We start from the raw sequence: 15,804 nt of genomic DNA, 5'->3' as shown, positions 1-15,804 counted from the left end.
ATCCTATTTGGGAGAGGAAGTGTGGTGTAATATTTAGATTGTCATTCTAGGAGTCAGGATGATATGGTTCCGATTCTGCTTCTAACACGCACTGGCTATGCGACTTCTTGTGCCATCGGCAGATCTCAAAGATTGCATCTTTGCAATACAGTTTCTGATCTGTTTAGTAGAAGTTTCCTCCCTGGGAATTGCCAATGTCAATGAAATTGCACCTTCCCCCTCTCTGCCTTCACTATTCCAGTAGATGTTTAATAAATGCTCATTGAAATGAGTTAGATTCTATTATAAACTTAGTTTTCTCTCTTTTATTACTTATAGTTGGCCTGCTCATGGCTCAGTTGGAGTTCTGTGATTTAACAAGGCAAAATTTGAACCACTTAATGTGTAGATTCCTTATTGGCAGTGTCCTAATTCAGAGAAGGATAATTACATTTTGCCTTAGTGAAGATGAGGATGAGCAATTGAAATCACCCCCCTAACAACTGCGGGGTCTTTGTCAGTCTGGTACTCTATTTTTTCAGTTTAGGGGTAGCCAATAACTCATGTTTCTAAAGTACTTTATTTACACTTTATAGATTGCTTTCATCACAGTTCTGTGAGGGTAGGAAATAACAACAATGACAACTTACAATTATGTGGTACTTTAAGTTTTATAAAACATTTTACATGAATTATCAGATTTAGTCCTCTCTACAACTCTTTGAGATGAATTTGACATTTATTAGAATCTTCATCTTCCATTTTATAGAAGAAGAAACAGAGATTTGTGTTCATTGGGTTACACACCTAGTAAGTGCTGTTGCCTAGCTCTGAATGCAAGTGTTGCCTGGTTACATGCTCAGTGTTCTTTTGGACCTCATAAAAACTTTCATTAAACCTCTTCTTTAATTATATGAGGAATAAAGGGAAAATGATTACTCCAGGGTCACAAAGCAGAAGTGGGACTAGAGGCCAAGTTTTCTATGTTTCAATCCATGGAACTTTCTTGGCTATTTTTTGGATGTAGGGGATGAGTATCACAGACTTTAGATTGGGCAGTACCTTAGAGATCACCTAGTACAACCCCTTCATCTTGCAGGTATGGAAACAAGAAAAGTATTTTGCTTAAGCTCACAGGGGTGCCAAATAATCTTGATTTGAACCAAGGATCTTTGACTCCAAATGAACTGTACTTTCCGCTCCACACTGATTTTTATTTCTCCCTGTGTTATTACCCTTATTTTATGTAACTTATCTACTTGTAAATGGCAATGGCTGGATTCCAAACCAGGAGGACTGATTTTATTATTCCTTCTACTAGGTCATATCATCTCTAGTGTGAATGTCCTCATGTCATGGAGGAAATGAAACTCAGGGAAGTAAAGGAAAAGGAAAAAGTAAAGGAAAGGTCCAAGTGCCTTACTCCTCATGAATCCGCTTCCACTCATATGCTTCTCAGAGCTGGTGGAGAAGGTCACACCACCTTCCTGAGTGAGTGAGTGCACTACAAATTTAAATTATCTAATTGATTTGGGCTTTATTGCTGAATGGCAATGCTTTTGCTTTTCTATGATGAACTACGTCTTGGTGAATTTTCCAAATTTTCCCTTTTTCTTTTCAGACCACCTATATCATCTCTTTCCTGTACCTTTCAGAAGAGAATCTTGCCTCATACTTGGTTAAAAAAATTGAGGCCATCCATTATGAGCTCTCTCTTCTCCCTAAACCTGAAATCCACCAAGTATCAGCTCTTATTCTCTTTGCTTTTTCTCTAATCTGTGAGGAAGAGGCAGCCTTTTTCCTTGCTAAGGCCACTCATCTGCTTGAGTCCTTGATGCCTTCTTCCCCCATCTTTCATGGGAGTCTATCTTTTTTCATCTTCCTGCCAGTTTCTAATGCTTAATGACATATTCCCTGCTGTCTAAAAACATGTTCATATCCTCTTCATCCTTAAAAATGCAAACTTTCCCTTGATTTTCCTATACCCTCAAGCTAATGATATATTATTATATATCATTATTATCAATGAAGGCAAATATAAACATATCAACTTCTTGAAAGCTGGTTTTTCTCAGATGAAAACAACTCTCAAATGTTACCAACTGTCTTTAAATTGCTAAGTCCAATGGCCCCTTATCAGTCCCCATCCTTCTTTATTACTCTGAAATGTCTAACACTGTTAATTATATCCACCTTCTGGAAACTTTCATCAATTTTGGTTTTCATTATGCATTTCCCTCTGGTCTCTCCCTCTGCCTGTCTGACTTCCATAGTGGGTAGTGGTGAGAGTCAGTTTGGTATAGTGTATAGAATACCAGACTTGAAGTCAGGAACACCCACATTAAATATTTATAGATGGGACTCAGTTTCCTCATCTGTAAAGTGATGGGTTTGGACTTCACAACCATGCTCATGGGGTGATATCTTGACTTGTGCCTGAATTGGATTTAAATGAGGCAGAGTGGCACCAAGTCATCAGACTTGATCTCTCTTCCACATTTATTAAAGTCCAGTGGCAGGACCAGTCAAAATGACTGATGACAGTCTTGGATGCAGTGGATGACCTTGGCTTCATCAATGTCTGACCAAGTGCTAGGTGCTCCATGGTGCCTACTACAGCTGCCTTTGTGACCATTGGAATGAATCGTTCCTATCAGGCCAACTATAGGGGGGAATCTTTCCATGCTTGGGGCAAACATCCTCCTAACTCATTGATAGGTTTGAGGTTTGTTGGTTATTCTCTGGTTCTTCTGAAATGATTTTGCTGAGACAGTTTTACTGGGGATTTGGCCATTGCTCATCCTACAACTTCTTGGAGCTGTAGGTGACAGCTAGATGACAGATAAACATCAAAGGCAGATGAATGGACCTGAAAAGAGCTGAGCAAGTCCTCACACTAGAGATACTTGGTCTTTCTTGGACACCCCATACATCCCTCTTACTGGTTTACAGTTATAGAAAAAGCCAGACTTTGGGAAACACATCCAGCTCAGTTAAATCCTCCAAAATGAAATCTCTAGATTGGCATTACACTAACACAATTACAAAATGGGACATTGTTCACAGTGGTGCTATGCCCTCCATTTCTATATTCCTTTAAAAAATTTCAGGCAACTTTTTCTTCTTGAATAACAGAAGCCAGGGAAATACCCCAAAGGGGAACTGGATTGGGCCTGAAGAAATTTAGACTTCTGATTCATAAGGAATTGAATGAATCCTAAATGGGAAGCAGGTACTTTGTATTTTCTATCAATGGTTACATGAATGTGTAAATTGAATTGAGTCAATCTGTCCTGATTTTTCAGTCTAGTCTCATTGTCCTGCAATTAGACAGGCTCGACTTGAAATGTAAGCGTAGAGAAGAGGTTAGTTGCTATGTCCTTGATAACTTGAATTTCACTGAACAATAAAAAATTAAATAAATAAATAAATGCTTTGATGAGTAAGGGCATAGAGTATCACTACTTAAGGATAGAAATGATTATAAGTCCAATAATTAGAAAGCCAATTATCTGGAATAATGAAGAACAATTAATAAATTAATAACCTGGGTTTAGAATTATGTGAAGCATAATCATTGTTTGGCCTAAGACTTAAATTTGACTACAGGTATTAGTGCTGGGCCTGATTCTACTATAAAATATGCAAAACTCAAATATATCACCATCATTCAAGCCCACTTTAACTTATTCATATTAGTTTTGTTTACTTGTTCAGTCACTCATTGAGTTACTCATCATTTATTGAACTCCTTCCAAGACATTTTGGGGAATATCAAGATGAATAAGATAATAAAAGAGTTATAGACTCACAGTATTTTAGAGCTGAAAGGGAATTTAGAGACTGTCTAGTCCAGTATTGGTGAAATATTGGCACATGTGCCCAGCCGGCACTTGGGGAGCTGCTCCATTCTCCCTCTTCCCAGTCTTCGAGGGCATTTTTTGCATGCCCTGCCCCTCTGTCCAGCCACCCAAAATGATCACTTCCTCTCCTCTCTGGCATAGGTAGCTCGAAGATAGGCACCTGAACTTGAAAACCTTCACCAATGCTGATCTAGTCCAACTCAAAGCTTAAAGAAATACCTTCTATAAAATACCCAAAAAGTGTTGATCTGGCCTCTGCTCAAAGACCTCTCAGAAGGGATAAACAGTGCTTCTTAAGGCAGTTCATTGCATTTGTGGATAGTTCTCATTATTAGGGAGTTTTCCCTAACATTTATAAAAGTTTAATTTGCCTCTTTGAAACCTCTAACTATTGGTCCTCATTCTGCCCTTTGGGCCAAATACATTTAATTTTTCTTCCACATGACTATTCCCGAATTTAAGGAATTTAAGGTCCAGTTGAATTTTCTCCTCCTCCTCCTTCTTCACCTCTTCTTCCTCTTCCTCTCGTTTATATCCAGAAATCAGTAGGATATAAGGTAGGATCTGATTGCTGTGTGAAATAAACAAAGTGCTATTAGAAGTTTGAAGAAGGGAAAAAACCAAACACTTCTGTCTCTGACTGGGGTGATTAGAAGTTTAACATAAGAGGTAACAACTGATTCTTGGAAGATGAGTGGAAATCCTGTAAGGTTGGAGATTAGGACCCATCAGTTTGGAGGAACTTAGGCCAACGAAATTAATGTGATTTTCAAATTGTTATTTTCTTCTTTTGAATTGTTTGTATGGCTTGCAGTTATCTTATATCACGCTGAGTTTTTATAACCCAGGTCTTATAATGTTTAAACCCTGCTCCTGCCCTCCCATGATTAGTTATGATGTAGAGCTTTGCCCCTCTCGAGCCATTCTCTGGTACTACAAATAGACTGATGGATTTATCCTGACTCATGTTGCTTATTGCTTAAATATCCCATACATGTATTCACCCCTCAGGCTGGCTCATCCATCACCACTGGCCCTAAGAAATTTTCATATATCTTCTAGTTGGTAAGTGATTCAGTAACATCTCAGATGTTGGGGATCCTGGGACTTGGAGGTATTTGCATGGCAGGAGTTTTATGTTTCTGTATTTATCCTTTACCTAACACACAGCTTGAATCGACATATTAGCTTTGTATGGGAATATATTCCTGGGCTCAACTCTTATTCTTTTTTTTAAACCCTTACCTTCCATCTTGGAGTCAATACTGTGTATTGGCTCCAAGGCAGAAGAGTGGTAAGAGTGGGCAATGGGGGTCAAGTGACTTGCTCAACTCTTATTCTTGAGAGACAAATTGGTTTGATCAGTCCTGGGTGTTAATCATATGGAGGTGATAAAGCCAGAGGAAGTAGATTAAATTACCATGATAGTAATTTCATGTTTGTTTCCTATCATTTTCTTTTTTCTCTTTACCATTTTCCTTGCCTCCTCTTCCCTTCCCCTCAACAGAAACATTAAAATAAGGAACAATAAAAAACCATTAACTTAACAACTTTATTTTTAAAAGCCTATTAATACTTTTAACCATAGAGGAACAAAAATATCCTGTTTGTTGCTGTGTTTCTCCTGAATGCTCAATTATTTACAGAGGTAGGCTTGGTTTGTATGTTGTTCTGATTCTATTTTTTTCACCTTATATAATTTCCTGTCTTTGTAATCTTCAATTTGATATGTTTTATAGTGAAATACCATTGCATCTATGTTCATTTCCTACATTTTTTCAGCTTTTAATCAATGGTAGGACACAGATTGTGTCTAGTTCCTCTCTCTTCCACCTCCTCCTTTTACTGATCCCAAACTTCTCATAACAGTGAAATACCATATTTTCCCTTAAAATTTTTTACTTCAACATTGATATTTTAATCTTTAATTCTAAATTCAAATTCTCTCCCTTCCTCCAAGCCTCTCCACCAATTGAGGAGACATACAATATGATACCCATTATACATGTGAAGTCATACAAAACATATTTCCACATTAGTCACTTTGGGGAAAAAGCAAGAAAAATAGAGCAAATGAAGAAATATATTTTAATCTATACTCAGAGTTTATCAGTTCTTTCTTTGGAAGTGGCCAATATTTTTCATCATGAGTGCTTTGGAACTGACATGGATCATTACACTAACTAAATCTTTTACAGCTCATTACAATATCACTGTTACATGTACAACGTTCTCCTGGTTCTATTCACTTCACTTTGTATCAATTCATATAAGAATTCCAAGGTTTCCCTCCCCCCCCAAAAAACAGCTCCTTCCATCCTTTCTTATAGTACAATAGAATTCCATCCATTATATGTTCCAACTTGTTCGGCATTTCTCCAATAGATGAAAACCCATCTTTTCTTCTTTTTAAACTCTTGCATTCTTTTTTAGAATCAGTACTAAGTATCAGTTCCAAGACAGAGGAGCAGTAAAACCCAAGTGAGGAAGTATCTGAGGTCAGATTTGAACTTAGGATGTCCTATCTCCAAGCTTGGCTCTCTATCCACTGAGCCAGCTAGCTGCCCTGGCCCATCTTTTCAAAAGAAATATCTTATTGGTGTAGCTATATGATACTGAGATCTAAAATGCTCTGTCTCCAAACAGTTAAAGATGAATATCACCTAAAGGGAGATGGTGGATATGATGAGCAGGTTGCATATTTGTGTATGTATGTGTGTGTGTGTGTGTGTGTGTGTGTGTATCCAACAAGGGGCTCCAGAGAGGAACAAGAGTAGATGTCATTGAAGAATCATATGATAGAAAAAGAATTTGGGTTGGTCAAATGGTGAGAATGAGACATGACAGGTGAGTTACCCAAGAGCTCCACTGATATGCTTGCAGTATCAGAAGAAAATAAGGAGGGTCTCCAGCATATTAGGTAGATCTCTTGTGGAAAACTTTGGGTAATATGTGGAAAAGAGTTGTGCAAGATGAGTAAGCATGATGAGTTTTGATCTGCATGGATGGAGGGAATTCAATTCAGTAAACATTTATTAAGCTCCATTATGTGCCAGGTACCACGTGTTGAGCACTGAGGGTAAAGAGTCAAAAGACAGTCCTTGCCCTCCAGGAGCTTACAATCATTCTGATGGGGGAGGCATAACATGCAAACAAATATATGCCAATATATATATGTGTGTGTGTGTATATATATATTCTTATTTATCCTATAGGGGTTTCTTGTATATACAAAAAACCCCTATAGGATAAATAAGAAATAATTAACAGGGAAGACAGTATAGGAGGTGGGATCTTAATTAGGAACCCTTAAATGATATCACAGATACATGAGTGTTATAACAATTGCATATTTTCTTCAACTATTTTCTCTCTGGCATTCTAAGTAGGAGGGAAATGAGAATCTCCCGTACAATAGCTTCTTGGGCTTTTGTACATTGTCATTTTCAGGTATATGGATAATAACATTCTCTTTCAAATAGTAAAATGTGTTTCTGTTATCTTGTCTTAGTCCTTTTAGCTCCTCTATTTGTTATTGGACTCCTTCATTGATGTCTGTGTCAAAAGAGGAAAGTTCTTAGAGCCTTTTCAATTCTGAGGCCATATGGTCCTAAGAAATGATCCTTTTTCTTTGGCCTCAGAGTTTGTTTTTTTCATATACTGACCAAAAAGAATGGATTCTCCAAATTTATGAATTTTGAAAGGTCAGGAAAATGAGTGATGGCAATTTAGGAGGCCATGTCCTGTCCAGGTTTCATAACAGTGACTCTCTGAGGAGTAAGGATTGACTTCCAGGCAAAATCCTCTCCCCTCTTCACCAAAACTGAGATTGTGTCATCATATTCATCACCATCATTGTCATCATCCTCATCATTAGCATTTAAGGTTTTCAAAGTGCTTTATAAGTATTTTCTCACATCTTATCTTGAGGAAAACCCTAGGATATAGGTGCTATTATTTTTCCCATTTTACTGTTGAGGAAATAGGTAAGAGTCACACAGATTGGTTTAACATTAGATTTAAATTTGAGTCATTCTGAATCCAAGATCAGCACCATATCATTGTGCAACTCAGCTACCTTAAAGGAATATAAAGTATGCTCAGCAGTATTAGGGGAAAATGTGTGTATACTTGTTCCTTCTATATATTTGAATTAAATGTACCTTTATAAATGATTTAAAAATGGATTTTTCTGTTATATCTTTATATATATATATTTTCAGTTATATCCTCTGGAAATTTACTTCTTGGGATAATGGATCTTTCTCTTATGAATCTGCAAGTTACTTGTAGATTTTGGAAAAATAAAATTTTTATTAGAAATATTTTGGAAATAAATTTTGGAAATAAAATTTTTATTAGAAATATTTATGCCCCAAATTTTCCAATCTATTTTCTTTTATTCTGTATGTTAGTTTTTGTTGTATAAGAGCTTTGTTCTTATATACTTTTTATATACTAAAATCCTATAATTTCTTCTGCTTGTTGATTGTAGAAGAATTTTCCTCTTAACATTTATGCTTCCATTTCTTTTAAAAATTTATATACACACATACACATACACCAAAAAAAAAATCAATTTTTTTATTTATTGTGGTATTGGGAATGAGATGTAGATCTATTCAGATTGTTATTTGCATATAATTAAACCATTCTTGTATGTCTATATAAATGCTACCCAATGATAATGAATATCTAGACATTGCCATTTATCAATATTTTATTATTAGTGAATCAATATTCATTAATGATATTGACTTAACCCTTTCTATGAGGCAAATGTGATTCTGTTTAACAAATCTTATAAGAATAATGTAAAGATAACCATATTCCTAAAATGTTTAACATATAATTTGACTTTTTGAATATTTGCTAGAATTTACTTAAGAAACCTGGTGCCTTTTTATATGGCAATTCATTAATGACCTGAATTTCTTCTCTTGAATTGGATTTATTTAGATTATTCTTGCTCTGCGCCCTTGAGAGTTTTGCATTTTTATAAATGTGCATCCTTTTCTTTCGTACTATGAGTTTCATTGGCATATAACTTTGGATAATTGACTGAGTGTTGTCTTTATTTCAAATGCAATTCTTATGATCTCTGCTGTCTCATTTATGATTATGACAATTTGATTTTTTATCCCCCTAAAACAATACATGTATTTACTAATTCAATTTTTCTTTTCTTACCTATTTTATTGCTATTTCCTTTGGTTTTGATGGTCTCTTGCTTTGGGCTTAGTTTTAATGTATTAATTTGTTCATGTTCTAATTAATTTATCTGAGAATAATCCATTAATTTTCAAAATAAGAAGTACATGCTTTTGTTCAAGACACTGGCATCTGGTTTTATGTTGCTTTGATGTCAGTATATTCACCCTGTGTCCCCATAAACTAGTCATTAAGTGAAAGACAACTTTCAAAATCTCAGATTAATATATACCACTTTGTTTGGTTCCTTTGTTTTGAGAAACTCTCGATTATATACAGCAATTTCTTTGCCTACTAAGAAACAAAGTAGTTTGATCAGCCAAACAGAGTGTTTGTTATGAAGTAAATTTGTTTGTATATGATAGAAAGGCAAGACAATTGCCAGAACTTTTTAAAAAATATAATGATCTGGGGTCAGTTAGGTGGCTCAGTAGATTAAGAGCCAGACCTAGAGATGGAAGGTCTTGGGTCCAAACCTGGTGTCAGACACTTCCTAGCTGTGTGACCCTGAGCAAGTCACTCAACCCTCATTGCCTAGCTCTTACCACTCTTCTGCCTTGGAATCAATATCTTGTACTGATTCTGAAACAGAAGGAAAGGGATTAAATAAATCAAACAAACATAATGATCTACCAGAGACAGGCAATTAGAAGCTAATTAGTTAGGACTCAGATCCCTAAAACTCAGATAGAATGGTGCAATTTTAGCATAATATCACTTACCTGTAGATACTTTTAGTTTTATGAAAAACAGTATAGTTCAGTTTTTCCTTTTACCATGGAAAGAGTTCTTGGGACATGTCTATAATTTTAATCAAAGGATATAAATTACCCCTGCAGGTTTTAGGACATGGTCATTTCTGAAATGGAACATTCAAAATGAAACTCTTCTTGGTTTCTGAAGAGTCTTTGAAGTGGTTTGCCCTGAATTATTATAAGACCATGCCAAATATGTGGGGCCATCGGGTGTAAGTATTGAGGTTAAGGTCAAGCTCAGTTCTATTAAGGGAGTTGAAAGTACATCTTCTGAATGGAAAGAAACTTCAATTCAGCCAAGCTGAAGAGGCTGAATCAGAATTTTGAATCTATTGTGCAATTCTTGTTTGTGCAACCCAAGTCTGCATTAATAGAAGTAAGATGTCAAGAACAAGGGACACAAGAGTCCCTTACTCTGGCCAGATCCCATTGGCAATATTGCAATCAGATCTGGACTCCACATTTGATGAAGGACATGGATTTGCTGTAATGCCTCCAGCTGGAAAAAACAAAAACTTTTATTGTCATAGAAAGATTGGTCAAAGGACCGAGAGAAATTTAGCTTGAAGAAGAGGATACTTGGGGGGAGATAGGATAGCTGCTGTCTAATATCTGAAGAGCTGTCGTGTGGTAAGATGATTAGACTCATCCTTCTTGGCCTTGTTGGGCAGAAGAAGGGTAAATAGTGGGAAATTGCAGGGAGGAAGGCTCAAAGTATAGAACAGATAATAATAATAGATAATATATTGGCACTTATTATATGCCAGGCACTATGCTAAGAACTTCATAGGTATCCCATATGATCATCATAACAAACCTGGGAGGTAAGTGCTATTATTATCCTCATGTTTACAGATGAGGAAACTAAAGTAAATGGGGCACATGACTTACTTGGGGTCTCATAGCTTAGTGTCTAAGGCCAGATTTGAACTCAGCTCTTCCGGATTCCAGCCTGTTACTCTATTCACTTCTTCCCCTATCTCTTTTTTTTACTTGAAAACTTTTAATTAATTAATTAAAAATATTTATCCATAATTATTTGAATCATGTTCTTTCCCTCCCCTCCTCCTACCCCCTCCCATAGCCAACAAGCAATTCCATTGGGTTTTACATGTGTCATTGATCAAGATCTATTTCCATATTATTGATATTTGCACCAGATTGATCATTTAGTCAACATCCCCAATCATATTCCCATAGAACCATGTGATCAAGCAGTTGTTTTTCTTCTGCATTTCTGCTCCCACAGTTCTTTCTCTGCACCCCTAACTATCTCTTTTTTATTATTAGACATTTATTAATATTCGTTTTTAATCTGTTTACATACTTTATGCCCCTACTTTCCCCTTCACCCCCCGCTCTCCACCCACCCATGGCCAACGCACATTTCCACTGGTTGTAACATGTGTCCTTGTTCAGGGTCTATTTCCCATTCATGTCCGCCTCAGCCCATGCATTCAAGCAATTGTTTATCTTATATGTTTCCTCTCCTGCAGTCCTTCCTCTGAATGTGGGTAGCGTCTTTACCATAAATCCCTCAGACCTGTCTTGTGTCATTGCAGTGCTGCTGGTACAGGAGCCCATTACATTGGATTTTACCATAGTATATCAGTCTCTGTGTACAGTGTTCTTCTGGCTCTGCTCCTTTCGCTCTGTATCACTTCCTGGAGGTCTCTCCAATTTGCACGGATTTCCTCCAGTTTATTATTCCTTTTAGCACAATAGTATTCCATCACCCGCATATACCACAATTTGTTCAGCCATTCCCCAATGAAGGACATACCTTCATTTTCCAGTTTTTTGCCACTACAAAAAGCGCAACTATAAATATTTTCGTACAAGTCTGTTTATCTATGATCTCTTTGGGGTACAAACCCAAAAATGGTATGGCTGGATCAAAGGGCAGGCATTCTTTTATAGCCCTTTGGGCATAGTTCCAAATTGCCAGCCAAAATTTCTTTACCTGAAAATTGCCTATTCATGTCTCTTGCCCATTTATCAATTGGGGAATGGCTTGATTTTTTATACAATTGCTTTAACTCCTTGTATATTTGAGTGATTAGACCCCTGTCAGAGTTTTTCGTTATAAAGATTTTTTCCCAATTTGTTGTTTCCCTTCTGATTTTGACTACATTGCTTTTGTTTGTACAAAAGCTTTTTAGCTTAATATAATCAAAACCATTTAATTTACATTTTGTAATTTTCTCTAACTCTTGCTTGGTTTAAAAATCTTTCCTTTCCCAGAGATCTGACAAGTATACTATTCTGTGTTCACTTAACTTATTTATAGTTTCCCTCTTTATATTTAAGTCATTCACCCATTCTGAATTTATCTTGGGGTAGGGTGTGAGATGTTGATCTAAACCTAATCTCTCCCATATTGTTTTCCAAATTTCCCAGCAGTTTTTGTCAAATTGTGGATTCATGTCCCAAAAGTTGGGCTCTTTGGGTTTATCATACACTGTCTTGCTGATGTCATTAACCCCAAGTCTATTCCATTGATCCTCCCTTCTATCTCTTAGCCAGTACCATATTGTTTTAATGACTGCTGCTTTATAGTATAGTTTGATATCTGGTACTGCTAGGCCCCCTTCCTTCACATTTTTTTCATTATTTCCCTTGATATTCTTGATCTTTTGTTATTCCAAATGAAATTTGTTATAGTTTTTCCTAATTCAGTAAAGAAGTTTTTTTGGTAATTTGATAGGTATGGCGCTAAATAGGTAAATTAATTTGGGTAGGATGTTCATTTTTATTATGTTAGCTCGTCCTAGCCATGAACAGTTAATGGCTTTCCAATTGTTGAGGTCCAGTTTTATTTGTTTGGGAAGTGTTTTGTAGTTGTTTTCATATAATAGCTGTGTTTGTTTTGCTAGATTGATTCCCAAGTATTTTATATTGTCTAGGGTGATTTTAAATGGTGTTTCTCTTTCTACCTCTTACTGTTCTAATGTGTTGGAAATGTATAGAAATGCTGATGATTTATGTGCATTTATTTTGTATCCTGCCACTTTGCTAAAGTTGTTGATTATTTCTACCAGCCTCTTAGTTGATTCTCTAGGATTTTTTAAGTATACCATCATATCATCTGCAAAGAGTGATAGCTTAGTCTCCTCATTGCCTATTTTGATACCTTCAATTTATTTTTCTTCTCTAATTGCTATTGCTAGTGTTTCTAGTACTATGTTGAATAATAGAGGTGATAATGGGCATCCTTGTTTCACTCCTGATTTTATTGGGAAGGCTTCTAATTTATCCCCATTGCATATAATGCTTGTTAATGGTTTTAGGTATATATTGTTTATTATTTTTAGGAAGGGTCCTTCTATTCCTATACTTCTCAATGTTTTCAATAGGAATGGATACTGTATTTTGTCAAAGGCCTTTTCAGCATCTATTGAGATAATCATGTGATTTTTGTTTGTTAGACTGTTGATATGGTCAATTATGTGGATGGTTTTCCTAATGTTGAACCATCCTTGCACTCCTGGTATAAATCCCACCTGATCATGGTGGATGACCTTCTTAATTACTTGCTGGAGTCTCTTTGCTAATATTCTATTTAAGATTTTTGCATCTATGTTCATTAGGGAGATTGGTCTATAGTTTTCTTTCTGTGTTTTTGGTCTACCTGGCTTTGGAATCAGTACCATACTTGTGTCATAAAAGGAATTTGGTAGGACTCCTTCTTTGCTTATCATATCAAATAATTTGTATAGTATTGGGATTAGTTGCTCTTTGAATGTCTGATAGAATTCACTTGTGAATCCATCAGGTCCTGGTGATTTTTTCTTAGGGAGTTCTTTGATGGCTTGTTCAATTTCTATTTCTGATATGGGATTATTTAGGTATTCTATTTCTTCTGCTGTTAATCTAGGCAATTTATACTTTTGTAAATATTCATCCATATCTCCTAAATTGTTATATTTGTTGCCATATAATTGGGCGAAATAGTTCTTAGTGATTGCCTTAATTTTCCCCTCATTATAGGTGAGGTCTCCCTTTTCATCTCTAATACTGTCAATTTGGTTTTCTTCTTCCCTTTTCCTTATTAGATTGACTAGTACTTTGTCTATTTTATCTGTTTTTTCAAAATACCAGCTTCTAGTCTTATTTATTAATTCAATAGTTCTTTTACTTTCGATTTTATTAATTTCTCCCTTAATTTTTAGTATTTCTAATTTAGTTTTCATCTGGGGGTTTTTATTTGCTCGCTTTCTAATTTTTTGAGTTGCATGCCCAATTCATTAATCTCTGCCCTCCTTAATTTGTTAATATATGCACTTAAGGATATAAATTTTCCCCTGAGTACTGCCTTGGCAGCATCCTACAGAGTTTGGTAGGATGTCTCATCATTGTCATTCTCTTCAATGAAATTGTTGATTGTTTCTATGATTTCTTCTTTGATAATTTGGTTTTGGAGAATCATATTGTTTAATTTCCATTTGGTTTTTGATTTGCCTGTCCAGGTACCCTTACTGATTATTATTTTTATCGCATTATGATCTGAGAAGGTTACATTTATTATATCTGCTCTTTTGCATTTGTTTGCCATGATTCTATGCCCTATCACATGGTCAATCTTTGTAAATGTACCATGTGCAGCTGAAAAGAAGGTGTATTCCTTTTTGTCCCTATTTATTTTTCTCCACATATCAATTAAATCTAATTTTTCTAGGACTTCATTCATCTCTCTTACCTCTTTCTTATTTATTTTTTGGTTTGATTTATCTAGATCTGAAAGAGGAATATTTAGATCTCCCACTATTATGGTTTTACTATCTATTTCCTTCTTGAGCTCTGCCAGTTTCTCCTTTAAGAATTTGGATGCTATACCACTTGGTGCATATATATTGAGCAGTGTTATTTCCTCATTGTTTATACTGCCTTTAATCAGGATGTAATGACCTTCCCTGTCTTTTTTAATCATATCTATTTTTACTTTGGCTTTGTCAGAGATCATGATAGCCACTCCTGCCTTCTTTTTCTCATTTGATGCCCAAAAGATTTTGCTCATACCTTTAACCTTGAACTTGTGTGTGTCTACCCGCCTCATATGTGTTTCTTGTAGACAACCTATGGTAACATTTTGGTTTCTGAACCACTCTGCTATTTGCTTCCGTTTTATGAGCGAGTTCATCCCGTTCACAATCAGAGTTACAATTGTTAGTTGTGTATTCACTGACATTTTTGTATCCTCCCCTAGACCCACTCCTTCTTATTACACTATTTTCTTTTACACCAGTGGTTTGCTTTGAGCCGGTATCCCTTATCCCCTCCCTTGATTGACTTCCCTTTCTGCCCCCTCCCGTGTTGTTCCCCTCTTTTTGTTTTTTAAAGACCAAATGAATTCCCTCCCCCTTTTTCACCCTTCCCTTTTTTGGCCTCCCCACTCCCCTGCTCCCTTTGGTTTATCCCTTCTGACTTTCTCAGTAGGGTTAGATAGAGTTTTTTATCTGGATGGATAATAAAGCTACTCTTCCTTCTCCGGGTTGATTACACTGAGAGTAAGGTTTGATTATACTCTCTTCCTCTCCTTCTTATGGTATTATTTATCCCCTCCCCTTCCCATGCCCTCTTTGTGTGTAATAGAATATCTTATTTTTCTCATTTTTACTCGTATTTTTCTTGGTGTCCCCAACTATTCCCCCCATCTTTCCCACCCCCCATGTCTTCTTAGGCCATTTAGTATCCTGTCCTTTCCCTATGAATTATTCTTCTGGTTGCTATCATAGTGAATATTATAATAGTGTATAGAGTTCACTACAGAGAATTATACATAGCATTTCTCCACCTAGTAATACAGATAATTAGATCTTATTTATGCCCTTAAAGAGTCAAGCTTAAAAGACTATGAGTTTTCTTTCTTTTCTCTCTGTTTCTTATTTACCTTTTCATCTTTCTCTTGATATTTGTGGTTGAGTGTCAAACTTTCCATTTAGTCCCAGTCTCTTTTGTGCAAAAACTTGGAATTCTTCAATTTTGTTGAATGCCCA

This window comes from Gracilinanus agilis, chromosome 6 (genome assembly GCF_016433145.1).
Source record: "Gracilinanus agilis isolate LMUSP501 chromosome 6, AgileGrace, whole genome shotgun sequence".
Taxonomy (NCBI): domain Eukaryota; kingdom Metazoa; phylum Chordata; class Mammalia; order Didelphimorphia; family Didelphidae; genus Gracilinanus; species Gracilinanus agilis.
Note: the sequence above shows the minus strand (reverse complement) of the source record.